The sequence below is a fragment of the Ceratotherium simum genome, chromosome X (genome assembly GCF_057802395.1).
Source record: "Ceratotherium simum simum isolate JZ-2026a chromosome X, ASM5780239v1, whole genome shotgun sequence".
In the NCBI taxonomy this organism is placed as follows: Eukaryota; Metazoa; Chordata; class Mammalia; order Perissodactyla; family Rhinocerotidae; genus Ceratotherium; species Ceratotherium simum.
This window is the reverse complement of record NC_141940.1, coordinates 11,604,157-11,622,332: the sequence shown is the minus strand read 5'-3', so window position 1 is coordinate 11,622,332 and position 18,176 is coordinate 11,604,157. Positions and strand designations below refer to the sequence as shown.

Sequence of the window (18,176 nt, the reverse complement as noted above, 5' to 3'; positions counted from 1 at the left end):
TAGGGGATCCTGATAGGTGGGTAATACTTAAGAAGAAGGTCTGTGGAGCCAGACTGTGTTTGAATCCCAGTCTTGATATTTAGTAGTTTGGTAAGTTACTAAACTTTTTTGAGCCCCATCTTTTATACAGTACTATGCATCTGTAGAATGAAGAATAATGACCCCCCAAATATGTCCATGTCCTAATCCCCAGAGCCGGTGAATATGCTACTTACCATGACAGAAGGGATGTTGCATATGTGATTAAGTTAAGAATTTTAAGACATGAGGAGATTGTCCTGGATTGTTGGGTGGGCTCCGTAGATCTTTAAAAGTGGAGAATCTTTCTTGGCTGTGCTCAGAGAAGGAACCAGAGATGGCATCATGAGAAGGACTCAGCCCATCATTGCTCACTTTGAGGATGGAGGAAAGGAGCCCACAAACCAAGGAATGTGTGTGGTCTCTAGAACCCGGAAAGGGCAAAGAAACAAATTACCCCCTAGAACCTCCAGTAAGGAACATAGCCTTGTCCACACCTTGATTTAAGCCCAGTGAGACCCATTTCAAACTTCTGACCTCCAGAACTGTGAGCTAATAAATATGTGTTTCATTTTGTGGTAATTTATTCTGTGGTAATTTGTTACAGCAGCAATAGGAAACAATACTTCATGGGGTCATTGTGAAGATTAAGTGATTATATATAAAACACTTGGAATGCTATCTGGTACATAGTATGTATCATTTACGTGCCAATTACATTATTAATTGAATAAGATAGTAACTACTAAGGAAGTAGGGGAAATGGATATGAGCGCAACTAATGACAACATATCAAATAGGATTAAGACTTGTATTAAAGTGCTGTGGCACACAGATCAGTGGAACACAATTGAAAACCTAGAAATAAAACTACACATCTATGGACAGCTAATCTTTGACAAAGGAGCCAAGAATATACAATGGAGAGAGGAAAGTCTCTTCAATAAATGATGTTGGGAAAATTGGACAGCCACATGCAAAAGAATGAAAGTAGGCCAGTATCTTACACCATATACAAAAATTAACTCAAAATGGATTAAAGACTTGAATGTAAGACCTGAAACCATAAAACTCCTAGAAGAAATTATAGGCAGTACACTCTTTGACATTGGTCTTAGCATTATCTTTTCGGATACCATGTCTACTCAGGCAAGGGAAACAAAAGAAAAAATAAACAAATGAGACTACATCAGACTAAAAAGCTGCTGCAAGGCAAAGGAAACCAGGAACAAAATGAGGACACAATCTACCAACTGGGAGGAAATATTTGCAAATCATGTATCTGACAAGGAGTTAATTTCCAAAGTATATAAAGAACTCATACATCTCAACAATAAACAAACAACCCAATTAAAAAATGCACAAAAGATATGAATAGACATTTTTCCAAAGAAGATATAGAAATGGCCAATAGGCACATGAAAAGATATTCAACATCACTAATTATTAGGGAAATGCAAATCAAAACTACAATAAGATATCACCTTACACCCATCAGAATGGGTATAATTAACAAGACAAAATATAACAAATGTTGAAAAGGATGTGGAAAAAAGGGAACTCTCATACACTGCTGGTGGGAATGCAAACTGGTGCAGCCACTATGGGAAACAGTATGGAGATTTCTCAAAAAATTAAAAATAGAAATACCATACCATCCAGCTATGCCACTACTGGGTATTTATCCAAAGAACATGAAATCAACAATTTAAAAAGATTTATGCATCCGTATGTTCATTGCAGCATTGTTCACAATAGCCAAGATGTGGAAGCAACCCAAGTGCCCATCAACTGATGAATGGATAAAGAAGATGTGGTATATATATATATATATACAATGGAATATTACTCAGCCATAAAAAAGACAAAATCCTGCCATTTGCGACAACATGGATGAACCCTGAGGGTATTATATCAAGCAAAATAAACCAGACAGAGAAAGACAATGTCACTTATATGTGGAAGATAAACAAATACATGGATAAGGAGAACAGATTAGTGGTTACCAGAGGCGAAGGGAGTAGGAACAAGGGTGAAAGGGGTAAGGGGCACATATGTATGGTGATGGATAAAAACTAGACTATTGGTGGTGAACGTGACGCAGTCTATACAGAAACTGTTATATTATAAAGTACGCCTGAAATTGCACAATGTTACAGGCAACATGACCTGAATAAAATAATTAAATTTAAAAAAAGTGCTGTGGAAGATCCAAAGTAGGAATCACTAAGTTACAGAGAAGACAATAGAAGAAAACCTAAGACAAAGAGTGGAACTTGGTCAAATAAAGGAGAGAGAGCTCAAGCAGAGGGAGCAGCAGAAGTCAACATATGTGAAAGTAAAACAGCCAGGAAATTGGTGTGGCTTACCTTTCATATGCTACAACTCCCTTCTGCAATTTTACATCTCATCTTGTGCAGAACTATGTGGAAAAGACAATATAATACATAGGCAACATTGTACTGCTGAAATTCAGTACTATTTCGTGGACAACTGAAAGCTTGTGCCTGGTTTCTCTTGGACTTTGTCCCTCACACATTTCCTTTTGCTAATTTGATCTGTTTCCTTTCACTGTAATAAACTGTAACTGTGAGTATAACAGCTTCTGAGTTCTGTGAGTTGTTCTGATGATGGAATCATTGTGCCGGGGGTGTCTATATATAGACAATATAAAAATGTCTATATTATATTTAGGAATAATATTGTATGCCTAAATTTCTGCCAATCCTGGGGCTATGAACTTGGCTCCTCAGGCTTGATCACATAGATGAATTGCCATAACAAGTAGTACTACATAATTCTAAGTAAAACTCTACCCTTCAAGTTTTATACTCTGCCTAGGTCAGTCTCTCATGTGTTACTGAAATGCACATAAATGATTTCAATTATAGCTTTATACATTTTAAACTACAACCTGAAGACTACTTAAAAACTTCACATTAAAGAAACAAACAAACAATAAATATGCATATGTCACTACTGAGTGCATCAATGGAAATAATTTTGGGACCTTTGAGAATCTCCTTTAGGATACATTTAGATCTCAGACCAATTATAAACTTATAATAGTCCACACTAACCTGAGACTCTTCACTCTCCAACCAAAGCAGTTTTCATCACGTTCCCCTGGTTTGAAATCTTTAATGGCTCCTATTGCCCATCCTGTCAGACTCAATTTCCCATCCATGAATTTCAAGATACTCCCTCATCAGACCCCATCCTGTCCATGCAATAGTGTCTGTCTTCTCACTCTCTCTGCTCCACATCTTTCTTATCAGCCCAGGTCTCTTACTGTCCATTCAGGAAGCCATATTTATTCTGAATTCTAGACCTTTGCTTGAGCTCTTTTTCAGTCAATTGCTGCCACCTCTCCACACACACACTCTAGTGTTCCAAATCAAACCTGCCCTTCAAAGTTCAGTTTGTAGTTCACACCATCCATGAAAACTCTCAACATTCCATTCCTTGATGCTTTCTCTCTGCCTAGAACTGGCCTCAACACAACTGTTCATTCTGCTTATGGGCTTTTGCACATTTTATTTCCTCTGTATTCCACCAATCCCTCACACCTCCTCCTTCTACTATGAAAACAGCAAACTCCTAAATAATCTCACCAATCTTATGAAGTCCTTTACTGCAAGACCTATTGGGAACTTTAGTCAAGAATTTGGCATCTATTATTTAATGCTTTTGCAAATATATGCTCATGGTCGTCATGCCTTGCCAAGAGATAGTGCTGTAATTTCAGATGCTTGTGTCTCCAGTATCTCAGAGAAGCTTTGATTCTCCCCAGATCTGAATCTTTCCTCAGGGGACAGTTGCATGGATAGCTACACTGCCTCAGGCAGCCCCTATTCAGGCAGTTCAGGAGTAGCCTGATGTTACCTCACCTCACCATCTCCACTAGCTCCTCCTAAATTATACCCAGGAGATTTTATAAATGTGTTCTACCCCTTTTATGAGGTACTGTCAACCTTGTGTTTCTACTGTTCCTTAACAAAGGACGTGCTAACAAAGGCATTACCTTTTAAATGTGAATGCCCTGTGCTGAGCTTCCTACTCTGCCCCATGACCTTCCCAGCAACCCATAATTCCTTCCTCCCTAAATGGCTGTGGCACTCAGTAGGCAAACCAGAGCATGAAGGACCAAACACCTCAGACTGAGGACCTAGCTCTACAGCTTTTTTTGCAGGGGGGGTGGGGGGTAGAAATACATAAATAAACAAAATCCCTTAGTTGCCTCCAGCTCAGGAATGCCTCCCTGAGGGTCACTTTCAAAGCTTCCTGGACCAGACTTTTTGCTGGTTCCCAAGGACAAGGTAGCCTACCGCCTGTGCCCGCTGGGCACTGGATCAGGCCTGTTAGTCCATTTGACCTGGTTGAGAGTAAGGGTCAGGGAACTCAAGGGACTGTCTCAAGCTCACACAGCTTGTGGGTCCTAGAGCTGGGATTTGCATGGGACTGCTGGGCCCAGGCTCTTAACACCTGTGCTGTGCTCACTCGAGCCCCAAGTCATCTGTGGGTAAACTGAGGCAATGGGACTAGACATTTTATAGAGTCCATTCTACCTCTAAAGGGTCATGAATCTCGTCAAAAGACAAAGTTCAAGGAAAGAGCTGTTCTGCCACTCTTTTCTATCTTGCTTTTTAATGGCTCGTATTACTTGCAGGTGGTATATTTGTATAAAGTAGAAAGTGTATTTCTTGGTATGTGAAGTTTCAAGCCTGCCATCCAAATGCAGACAGACATCAGTTATATTTATTTCTGCACCCACCAACTCAATACTTTCACCCCTCGCTACATAAAACCTCCTAGTAATATATTGAACTCTCCAACACAAATGCTCACATTTTCCCAAGGCTGCTTACTGTCATTGGCTGTCACTCATCCTTCCTAGGCTGTGTATGTCTGTATGCAGCAGCTGGAAGTCCAACTTCCAAAAAGAAGACTGAAGTTGGCTGCTTTGTAATTTATCTACCTGATCTACAGCCCTCACAGCAGTAGCCCCTACAAAGAACATAATTGGAATACTCCTTCCAAGTGAAGAGATCTACCTACTACCCCAGGAAGAGTGAGTCCCTATTAAAATAACTGGCATTGGCGGTCAGTCATCCTCTCCAAGCCCTATACCTTACTACACATTTCAAATGCAAGCTTTTGCACTAGGCAGAAGCCTGGGGTTGGCTATTTTGTTCTTAGTTTACCCTGTAAACAGCACACATAGCAGCAACCTCACACTAAGTACTCTTGGAAACAGTTCATTCCAATGCCTCCAATACTTTACTCACAGGATATTTTACTACAGAAGCTTCTATCAAGTGTTTTTCCATCAGGCATGTCTGTGCTCATCCCTCTGCCCCACCCTTGCCCAATCATCCTGTGGATATTAGTTTTCTTCCTCTTCTCCTGTACTCTGTACATATGCAGTGATTCAGCTAAGGGCCTGGCTTTCAGCTTTCTCCTGGTCTTGACCTTGATGTCAATCACCCTCTCCACAATCCCTGTTACTAGGCAGTTGGAAGTCACTTTTCCAAAGGAATCAGTGGCCTTATGTTGCCTACTATGACAGTGATTTACCTAGCCTTCACAGAAGTCTCAAAGCAGATGCACAAACCCAGGAGCAAAGCCTCAGGTGCAGGCTTAGTCCTCTCCCACATTCTACCTCTGCCCTCCAGTGGCTCCAATCAACCCTTACCTCTAAGACTGAGGATGCTCCATATTCTCTTCCCCAACCCTAAATATCTCACACCACAAATGTATCTCAGACTAGCAGCATTCGTGTCATATATCTACTAAATGAGATGTTAGATCCACTTAATGATATATCCCACATGGAATCGCCCATTTTTTCCCATCTTCCCATGCAGTACTTAGGTCAGTGACCTCTATACATTAGGTAATAATAGTAACCTCTCAATAAACCTTAGCTATTGTCATTGTTATTAAGTCATGCATTGGGTTCAATAACTTAACCTTCATTGACTATAATGTGAGATAGGTACATACGTTAAAGATTTTTGTTTAATGAGGATCAGAGAAGTTAAGTAACCTCCCCATGGGCATTCCAGCTGCAGAGCTAAAATTTGAATCCAAGTCTGAGTGGCTATAAAATTCATTTTCTTTACCACTATGTGATTTTCCCTTCATAAATGTCTGACTACAGAGCAAATTATCAAGACTCAACCTGAGATATGATCACAAGCTTATGAGATTACATGACTAATCAATATAAGAAAATATTGGTTGTGTGTCCTATATACACAACTGGGTTTGAAATGGCCACTTTTAGATGGAGACATTCACTATCTTACCAAACACATTCTACAAAGAACAATCAGTATGCTTCAGTCTTCAAAAAAGAAAAGAAACACTGATGCATGAAATAAAAGTCATAGTTTGTGTAATGGAACTAGATACCCCCTCACTTGCCCCCAGAAACTCTACATGGTAAAATGAAAGGAAATATAGTGATAGCTCCTGAAGCAACTCTCCTCTGATGTGGGGACTGCTTTGGGTACTGGAAGAAAATCTCCAACAGAATAACCGAGAATTCACGTAGTTCGAACTTACACCAGCCACAAGGGGAGATGTGAAGCTGAGTTATGGGAGTAGATCAATATCAACACAACCTTCTTGGCTTACTAATATTCTATTGGAATACATCAGATTAAAATTTTGTAAAGGCTTCTTCTATTAGATTACCTGGGAACTGTTCTTTCATTTCTATTTATGGTCCTTATCACTATCTTTTTTGTGTGTCTTGTACGTAATGAGTACTCACTAAAACTTTGTTGAAAGGATATATTCATGGGGAATAAGAGAATGAATGCATTTTGGGAAATAGAAGGAAAAATCTCTGTAAGCTAAAAAAGGTAAAACAGGCAGGAAAGTGAATGTCTAGGTAGAAAGGTTTCAGGAATGATGAGTGTCTAGCAAACTTAATAGAAGTTAAAATACCTCTGAAAAAAATTTCCTAAATAAACAATTTTATATCTACTCAGTGAAGAATCATTTCATGTTTAGTCTTAAGGTTGAGGAGCTAACGAATCAAATATTTTGGTCAAATGGTTTTTGAAGAGTCTCATTACATCCCATGTTGATATAATTTGCCCAAGGTTGTATACTTAGAAAGCAGCAGCCTCTGGATGCACACCCTGCTCCTGTAATTCCAAAGTCTAATCTTTTTCCGTTATACTCTGCAAGAAAAAAATGGTAGGTACTGTGCAAACAGATGAAAGGAGGGGTCTTATTCTGCCTGAAGAGGTTAGGGCAATCCCCAAGGAAAATGTATCATTTGGGTTAACTCTTGAAGAATGAAGAGGCATTTTCCAAGAGGACAGGGCAGGGAAGGATATTTAAAATATGTGTATTTTAAATGCACATGTGTATGCCTTCACATGTGTAAAGGCAAAGAGGACTGACGATCTGGTGTGTGCATTCAAGGATATACAAGTAACTGGTATGGCTGAAGTTCATGTTTGCATGTGGGAGAGTGGTGCCTCAAGGACCTAGAGATTGGCAGGGATTAGAACACAAAGGACCTTATATGCCTGGCTAAGGAGTTTAAATTCCCTAGGCAATGGGATCCATTGAAGGGTTCTGTTCAGGGAAATGAAAAGATAAGGTTTGCATTTTGGAGATATCTGGCTTCAGTGTGGAGAATGAAAGGAGAGGAGCAAAACCACCTAGATAGTTATTGGAAAAGTTCAGACTGGAGCAGAGAAAGGATTCATTTCACTTAGCAGCAGAAGTATTAGAAGTAATGGAGATAAGTAAACAGAACAGAGATTTGGAGAATCTCAATAGAATTAATAAGACCTGGTGACTGACTGGATTCGGGGATGAGAGGAGGAGATGGGTGGAGAAATTGAGAGTGAATGATGTTTAAAATCAATTGGTTGTCAGGCTGAATGTTGGCATCAGTTGTCCAGAGAGAGAATACATGAACAGGAGCAGGTCCAGAGGTGATGGGAGTGCAATTCTGAGAGCAGAATAGAATCTGATGAGAACCTGATTGGGTTTGAATCCCAATTTTGCCACTTACATCTTAGTCGAGTTATTTAACCACCTTGAGCTTTTATTTTTCATTTGTTTGTTTTTCATCTATAACATGTCTAATTACAGCACTACCTCACAGCATTGTTGAAAAGTTTGAGAAAATGTCTGTTGTGTGTTCTGCACAATGACTGGCCCATTTAATAGAAGCTAAAAATATACATGCGTTGGATTTATTGAGACTTTTGAGGTTCCAGTAATGCAGTCGGACAGAGAAGTCTGTTAAAATCAAGATCACTCCGCTCCAGATATGTGTGGCTTTGCTAGGGACCTTGGAATAGCATAAAATTCAAGGCTTTTTGATTTGTTCTTAGATGGTTTTGCTTTATTTCAGATAAAATATGTTTTCCTCACTAAAATTAATACAAAATATTCACAGAAAATTAAAAACAGAAAGTACAAAGGAAAATTATTGAAATTACACAAATCCTCACCACATATAACCCCTGCTAACATTTTGGTGTATTTCTTCCTATTTTTTTTCTATTCTAGGATAGAATATAGTTTGAACAGCATCTAGCACATAATGAGTGCTCAAAAACTGTGTTATGTTGTTTTTGTTGTTATTTCCTCTAGTAAAGTTTATAGTTTTCTTCATATAGCCCCTACACATTTCTCGTTATGTTTACAACTGGAATTTTGTTTTTTGCTTTTATTGGTAGGGTTGCCAGATAAAATAAAAGATACCCAGCTAAATTTAAATTTCAGAAAAACAATGAATAATTTATGTTCTATGCAATACTTGTGACACACACTAAAAAAATTATTTGTTATTTATGTGAAATTCAGATATGACTGGGCTGCCTGGAGGATTTTTTTTTCCTTTTGATTATATCTGGCAATGCTATATTATTGGGAATGTGATCTTTTCCATTATATTTTTAGCTAATAATTGAGGGGGACCTAGAGAAGGTTTTCCTTACTTTTTATTTCTGTTTCTCTGATCAGTGGTTCTCAAGAGATAAACATTAACCAGAATCACCTGGAGGGCTTCTTAAGCTAGATTTCTCATCCTCAACCCCAGAGTCTCTGATTCAGTATGTTTGAGATGGAACCTGAGAATTTCCATTCTAACAACTCCCAAATGATGCTGATGCTGCTGGTCCAGGGACCACACTTTGAGAATTGCTGCCTTAGTGGAACTCATTTCTCATTTCTCATACTGGATCAATGGATTCTCTTGGTTTTGTTTTGGCAAGGACTAAAATCATCTTCAATTAATAATAATATTGTTTCCAGGTATCTGATAATTAAAATTTTCTTTTCATTGTATCTTGTGTTTGCTTTAACTTTTGAAGTGATGTCAAATAAGCCATCATAATATGTGTCCTTGCCTTATTCCCGACTTAAATAGGGACGTCGTTTTTAGTGTTCCAACATTATATGTACTACGGCTATTGTTGGAAAGATATATTTTAGTCAGTTCAAAGAATGATTAATATTTAAATCACCTTATTCCTGGTTTAATAAAAAGTTAAATGTCTTTTAATATTTATCAATATAGTCATATTTTTCTCCCTTGTCCTAGTTATGCATCATATTACGTTAAATAATTAAACCAACTTTACATTTCCAGATTATATAAATATATCCATGACATATAATTTTGTTAAAACACTGCTGAATTTTATTTCCTTATATTTTAATTAGAGCATTCTTATTTCATATTTTAACTTTTTAAAAAACTAATGGTTATTAGGGTATAATGCTGGGTAAGTTACTCCCACTCTCAAAGGCTCAGTTTCAGCGTCTGTCAAATGGACAAAATAATAGCTCCTCCCTAAGAGAGTTGCTGTGTGTTAAATTAGGTGTTACAATAAGGTTTTTAACAAATTTATATGTGCTTACTATGAGCTAGACACTGTTGTAATCTTTTTATGTGGATTAACTCCATTGTATCATTTTAGCTCTTAGCCACATTCATAACACAGCAGCTATTAAATTATTTGATCTCAATAAAAAGAGTTATTATTATCATCAACATTGTGTGGGAAAAAGTGGAAATTTGAGGACTGGGCTTATTGTCTATTAGAAGAGACAAGTGTTAGTCAAATAATCACACACGTACAATACCTCCCCACCTACACAAACGTCATATTACAACTGACACAATTGCAATAGTGCCAGGAGGGCCTATAATGGCATGGTCGGGGAAACTATCCTCAAGGGAGGAAGTAATGCTGGAGCTGAGAGCTGAAGGATGAATACCGTTAGATATGTGAATGGACGTGGCAAGAGAATTCCAGACAGAAGGCAGAACAGATGGAAAGTGATGTTAAAGGAGGGAATATTGTGATTAAGGATAAGTGAAAGCGGGTTAGAATGATTCTAGGGGAAAGAGCAAGATGGGATGACATAAAAGGGCTCTGGAAAAGTTGGCATGGTCCAAATTACCCAGAACCTCGGAGACTATGAAGAGGATTTTTTTTTCTTTATCTTTCAAGCAGTAGTTTATAGAAGAACATTGTTATGATCAGATCTGTATTCCAGAAAGATCCTTCTAGCTGCTGCAGTGAGTGTGAATTGATTTTGTATATTGTATAATCAGAGTCATTTTATTTCCGCCACTTATTAGCTATATCACTATGGATAAATTTATTTAACTTCTATAGGCCTCAATTTTCTCATCTGTAAATTTAGGATAATACTGACTTCATTCGTTTGACAAATACATGTTGATCGCCCACTATTTTCTAGACATAGATGTTTCATAAATTTTTGATGAGGATTAAATGAGACAATCCATGTAAATTCTCAGTGTCTGGCAAAGAGCAAAGGCTCAATAAATCTTTGTCATTGCTATGTTATTTCATAGCTTCAAAATAATAAATTGGAAAACTTTCCCTCTTTTTTCATACTCTGGAAGAATTTGCATATTAGAGAGCAGTATAGTGTAATGGTTAAGGGTGTAGACTCTCCCACCAGACAACATAAGTTCTATTCCTCCCTTTATTACTTACAAACTACGGGGCCTTAATGTCTTCATCAGTAAAATGAGGGTGAGAGTAAAAATACTCATCTCATATGATCGTTACGAAAATTAAATAAATAACTGCACATAAAACACTTAGAACAATGCCTGGTACAAGACCGTACTACTTTAAAACTATTTTTATAAATTGTCTATTGACTTATTTAAATGAGGTATTCTGTGTTTTTTTACATTAAAATGTCTTATGCCACAGAGAAATTAAGAATAGTCTAATGCAAGGTAAATATATCTATATTTTATATAGATATATTTCATATATTTATTTGTATATTCAATATTATATACTTATTTCAAAAGTATATATATTCAATTATTTGATAAACAAAAATTCTATCTTACTAAGAACAATTTTACTCAATAACATATATTTATATAGAATTCTTTCCATGCAAACAAAACTTCCCATAATATTCCCGGAAATAGGCACAAAAACTACAGTTGTTTGAACGCGTGTGTCAATCCTATGCATTTTGCACATAAATCAGTGGGCCTTTCTTCCGTCGTTTGCTTCCTTTGTTTGGTGTCTGTATAGTTTGTGCTGTTGCTAGCTTCAGAAATTCCTTTGGCCTTGTTCTTATTATTCCAGATGTCTTTTGCTTTGCAATCAGACATCCTTGGTTAACCCAAAAGCACTCTCTTTTTTTCTGCTTAAATCAAATTGCTAATCATCCCAGCAGGCTCATCGAAATGAGCCTGGAGCTCAGGAAAGAGGTCTGATCATTAGAGAAGGATCTCGGAGGCACTCTGTATGAGTGGTGGTGGATGCTGCAGAATTGGAAGAGAGTAAAAAGACTAGGAGAGAACAGGGTGGGAGACAGAACTCTGGAGATCTTCAACATTTAAATTTCTGATAGAGGAAGAGGAAGAAACAAACATTTAAAAAATGTTATTCAAAGCAATCAACAGGGTAGGGAAGGACATGGTGAAGCTGGAAAACAGGGTTTTTATTGTTTTATTTTTTGTTTTGATTTGTTTTGTTTTTACTATTACACGTGGGTTTTATATTTCCGCCTAATATCCAAACCAGTCTGAAAATTTTACTGGGGGAGAGTTTATCTTTGGATGAGTTAAATAAAAGATAAGAATTATTTTTTAAAAAGCATGACCTATTTCCTTGAGCCTGAAACTTTACATTTCAATAATATTGTACAGCATATCCTTATGATTCAATTTACTCAGAAATACATTGTAATTAGAATGTTTTCTTTTTTGCATACATTGATAGCAGGTGTTAAATAAAAAATATGAAAAACGTCCAGTAAAACTTGAGCTTAATTGCTTTTGACAGTTCATAGTTAAAGCCACTGTGATACTTAGTGGGCATGAATCATCTATCATCAGAAAGTCTAATGCATCTAGTCTTTTCAAATCAATAAATGGTTTGTGGTTGACTGCTTCACTGAATTTAACTTTAAGAGTATTAAGAGTGTTCAGAAGGAATTAGGTGATAACCTATAAGGACGTGCTGATCTGAACAAAGCTAAGAGAGATGCAAAAGATGGGAGAAGAGCTGAATTGCAAAGTGAATATACTTCTGATAAAGCAGGATTTTTGGTCCCTTTGTTATTGTTACCAATGCTATTGATATGTTTTGTATTTTGTTTTTTGGAATGTAGATGTGCTTTGAAGAAAATGAAAATAAAATTGTGCTCTACTCTCAGAAAATCATTCAGAAAATTTGCCTTAAATACACAAGCAATTTTAACTTCTATTGTTAGTGAGGAAAAAATATGTATTAATAATAAAAGCATGTAAGATTTCCATGGTGGATTAGAAAAAGCAAAGTATATTTCAGAGAGTTTTATTAAAGGACAATGCACCTAATATGTCAGAGAAGCATAATTAACATAACAGAAGGCCAGCCAAGATCACATTTTGCCTATTTAAAAATGGTTCCTCTGTCTATGACCTTACATTTCTGCCTACTCAGGCAGTCCAATTAGCTTCGTTTTGAATTACCTCCACCTTTCTTTTTTCCCCTGTATTTGACAACTCTCTTTTTAATTGCCCAGAGAAACTGCATTTTCTCCAAGGAGATTTTTGGATGGTAATAATATAGCATTAGCCATCCTTGGTGAAAAAGCAAGTACTGGTTGAAAATCAATCTTATTTCTGTTCCTCCGTGTTGCCTGTTTTTTCCTCAACTTCCACTTAAGAGTTCAAGGCACAATTTTTACGTGCAAGATAATTTTTTAGAAGAAAGCAGAGCATGTGCTGGTAGTAAGAAGCAAACTATTCTCCTATTCTCAAAACGTCCTTAGAGAACAGAGATAAACACCTTTACAACAGCCACACGTCCCACTTTACAGGTGTATAATTCTTTACAACTCACCTGGTGGATCCTTACAACAAAATTTTCAGGATGTTAGCAGGTATTGGGATTTCCATTTTTCATTAGGAGATACCTAATTGCATTAGGAAAACCATTTTGTATTAGGAAAAAGGGTAGTGATTGTCTTTGATCACATACCTAGTTATTGACTGAGCCAGGACTAGAATCTAGGTTTCCCGATTCCCGCCCATGTGCTCTCCTTCCCTAAATCTGAAAAGGTTTTGTTTTGTTTTTCTTACTCCTTAAATGATGAAGGTTACCTGTATTTAGCTGGGCGTTTTATCAGCCTCTTTACACAACTTATCCAGTGTGAATATTCGAGACACATCCTCCCTGCTGTTGTGGGTACTGTCATGAAGAGGCAAGAGAGTCTGAATACTGAAACAGATGGCATTTGAACATATGAAAAGAGAATTGTCAATTGAACAAGGCTTTGGTTTTAGCTGTTGCTGCTGCTGCTACTACTAGCACTAGAGAGACAGTAACATCGCTTGTGACACTGATGGCAGCAGTAAGCAGGATACAATGTCAGATTCAAATGTAAGTCAACACCTCAGGGAAGGAAGACACATCTGGGGGGCATCCATGACTAAAGGACAACTGCTAACAGCCACAATGAGACTAGGAGAGGCATTTTAAGTATGTTAGCAATTAGAGTACTGGGAGCGGGAAGCAGTAGAGGAAGAGGAAAAGCTGAAAATATACTTCCAATAATGTCCGGCTTATTTCTCTTCTCTCTGGGTATTACTCACCAGTGTTATTTACATCATGAAAAGGGACGGCTTTAGGGATAATCAGCCTCTCGCGAATTGAGAGGGACAAGAGAGGCAGAAAGTATGGTGGTATGTGTGGAGCTTGAGTTTGGCTGTCATATAGTTTCAGAACCTGCCTCTGCTATTTCAAGCCGTGTGACTGTGGGCAAATCACTTACATCTCTGAGCCTTTGTTTCTTTAGGTGTCAAATGGACTTAATACTAACATAATAATAATAATGAGGCAATCTTATTTACTCATATCATGTGTGTCACTCTTCCTAACCTCCAACATTTATGAACATTTTAGAATAAGATGCTCCAGAGACTAAGCATATGAGGGTGGGAGTGTGTGTGTGAGGAGGAGGGGGTGTTGCTATTATTTGTAGATCATTTGCCACGTTCCAGGCACTATTCTAAGTGCTTTCTACATGTTAACACATTTATTCCTTGTAACATATCTACATCCCCTGTTCACAGATGAAAAATTTCAGATAAGAAGGTAAATGACTTGTCCCAGATCACAGAGCTATTAAATGGTAGAGGCAGGATTTGAACCTAGAAGTTTCACTCTTACCCTCAATGCTTTCCCCCATATCTTAAATTTTAAGACAATTTGTTGCCTGCCTGCATGCAAAAAACCAGTAGCTGCTTTTAAGTTTTACCAAGCATTAAGGCCAAACATCAACAAATCATCCTCATGTTCTACATTATTCATTTGAAAGTTTGTTAGTGCCTAGAGGAAAATACTCGATCCTAGAAATTTATAGCTCACTCAGAACGATGAATGTTTGGTTCTTATTGTTTTATAATTTCTTCAACAGAATACTGCTTAAAATGATTTTAATTTCCACATTATTATTATTTTATATGGATTCAGTTACTGAAGTCTCCACTGACTTTCATTAAGTTCTCTCCTTAGGCATCTGACCTGGCTAAGTTTTTACAATAAACTCAAAAATCTCATTTCTCCAAAAGGCTTTATTTCTCTAATCCACCTTCTCCATCCTCTTTCCTTTCCTGCCCTACCACCACAGGAAAAAAAGCATAATACCCTTTTTAAAACTTGCTTTCATTTTTCCTTACTGGCAACAATCCTATTTTGTTTAATCCTTGTTTCAAAGCAAAGAAATATAGAAAATCATATTTCTGCATATGAAATAAGTATTTAGAAAATATTGTTTAATATTTTTTATAATATGTGATGCTAAAGGAGTAGAAATTTCAACTTACCTCATGCTTAGCACACTCAGTTGGGCTGCTTTAGTATTGTACAGGCAAACAACTATTCCCTTCTTCTCTTCTTCTCTTCTATGTTCTTTGACTGGTCTAATAATCAAATTGACATAAGGCAGATTAACAGGAGAAAAACAACTTTAATTTTGTATGCACAGAAGCCCCATAAAAATATGAGACTGAAAGTCAGCCAGGTAATTGAGGCTTGCCTACCATCCTGAGCTAAGGAAAGTGGTAGGGTCTGGGGATACAAAGGAGAGGAAAGCCATTTACAGGAAGGGGGAGGAGATATTTGGCGAACAAAGGTTTCCCTGTTATGCAGATAATCTTCTTAGGTAAGAAGGTATCTCTGATAATAGCTCTCTTCCTGGTACAGGCCCCCTTTCTAATGTAAATTTAGGCAGTTGAGGTAGAGGGAAAGAGCTCTTCCTGAATCTGCTGGATTTTGATTGCCTTTAGCTCAAAATAATCCTTTAAGGCAATAAGACATATTTTGGTGTGGTAAATTCTCCTCCCCTTCAATATCCTTAGGGATCCAAGTGACATTTAAAGGGGTTTTACCTTGTGATTCTTATAAAATAATGTAAAATCATCAAAACATCAATGATATCCCTTGCTCATATTTGTGAACCCATTTTAAATCCATATTCTCCTGTATGCAGAATTACCTTGCCTATTATAAGGGGCCTCTGGATTATTTTTTGTGAGTATAAGTACACATATCCATTCAACATTTATTGAACATATCCTAAGTGCCATGCAATTGTTACCGAATCAGGTTCATTTTTGCTCGTTGCCCAGAAAGCCAAACATGGAGACAATGATATTGCAGCAGAGAGAGAGTTTAATCACTAGGCAGCCAAGCGAGGAAATAGGAGAACAAGTCTCAAATCTGCTTCCCCAAAAGTGGGGACTCAGGGATGTTTATGGGGTAGGGGGCAAAGTGGTCTGAAATGGGGAGATAGATGACTGGAGGTGAGGAGAGGTGAGGTAATTGATGATCTGCACAAGCGTAGTCAGACTTCATGCCTCTTCATAGGACCCATGTTCACAAAATGGTGGCATTAGCATGACCTGAGAGTGGAGTTCTTAGCCTCTTGATGTCAAAAGGTCACTTATCAGACTTACCTGTGCGGGCCCAGTTGATGGGTTGGTGGTCTCAACCGGCCTGAAGTGAACAAGGGGTTCTAATTCCTGAAAAACAGCTCAAACACCCATTACCATGGTGACCCAGGTGCCCGGGAGATGTCATCTAGAGGAACCTAGTGGGAGTCAGATAGCATATTGCCTAAGAAACTCAGTTAGCAATGAGCAGGTGAACAATAAAAACTATAATCAGTAATTGCAAAAACGAAAAAAAAAACTTTAGTTACTGGCTACTTAATCATCAATGGCTGTTTGCCACTTGCACAATGGGCAGAACACAATGTGCTAGTCTTTTTAATATATATAATCCAGAAATATGTATAACTAGTATATTTTAAGAGATGTTATTTTCAAGCTTGGTTAACTCTAATTCAGGAATGAAAAGTACATAACCTCCAATCACACACACACACACCCCTAACTGTGAGTGACATTGCTAATCAATCATGACTATCGTTTCCAATGAGACTTGACAAAGTCTCAAAATCCTTCTCAATCCTATGCAGCAGGCAGCTAGTATCAACTGATTGGATTTCACACAATAGATAAAACTTGTTTGCCGTCCTTACTATTACTAAAAATGATTCTCTATACCAATTTTTAAAAGATTAGTCTTTTGTCAATTATTATAAAAGACCACAATGAGAGGACTCATACAATTGCAAACTAGCCTAATTGGTCACAATGGTTTATCCTATTTAAACATTGGCAAGATCTATTATATAATGTTTTAAAACCATGAAGCAACATAAATGGAATCCAGGATGGTAAGGCCACTTTGATTACATAAATTTCTCTGTATTTTTTCTGAAAGCTCAGTGAAGTATGATAAGCAAAGATCAGTGCAGATACCCCAAATAGTCTATATCTGGAAAGAACAAGCAACTATTTTCACCAATTCCTTGAAATTCAGGAATACTTTCTGTTGGAAGCATTGAGAATTTGAAAGACCTTTGAACAATTGGGCAAATTGAAAAAGGATATCAGATCTCTTTAGAAATATACAAATGCATAGAAAAATAAGGGAAAGAAAAATTATCAGTCAGAGCATACGTCCTGGGTCCCTTCAGTGACCTTTGAAATATGAGGGTGTCCAGGAACCCACCCCAAAGACAACCCCGAGGTGTGGACCTAGATCTAATAATTATAAAGAAAAAAGTGTACTTCATTTATAATAAAGGAATTCAAATGAAAACAACAATACAATATCCTTTTCAGTAACAAAAATTGCAAGGATCTTTTTGAGGATGATAGTAAGCCTGATGAACACACAGTCTCATATAACATGTGAGGCTATAAATTAGGAAAATGTTTATGGGAAACAATATGACACTGCATATCAAGAATATTGAAAACATTCATACCATTTAATGTAGTCTTGCCGCATTTTATGAATCTATTCAAGAGAAATAGAGATGAAGAGACCTACAGGCAAAGTTGGTTATTATGGCATTATTTATGTACCAAAAACATCAGGAAACAATGGAATATAAAACATAGGAAAGTGGTTACATATATTAATCCACACCATACAGTAGAATACTACTAAGCCTTAACATTGTATTTCCAAAAAGACGGTAATGATATGAGAAAAGGCTTATGTTATTACATTAAAAAAAATACAAGACACAATAGTATGCACAGT

General features: G+C 37.2%; 1 long non-coding RNA gene across 1 annotated transcript in view; it reads right to left on the bottom strand.

Annotated features, from left to right (window-relative positions):
• The window catches only part of LOC147911739 (uncharacterized), an 82,936-nt gene extending 67,337 nt beyond the window's left edge, over positions 1-15,599 (bottom strand). Inside the window, exon 1 of the long non-coding RNA XR_015550614.1 lies at positions 15,383-15,599. This is a non-coding gene — a long non-coding RNA (uncharacterized LOC147911739). The remainder of the gene's footprint in view (positions 1-15,382) is intronic.
• Positions 15,600-18,176: the final 2,577 nt, after the last annotated feature.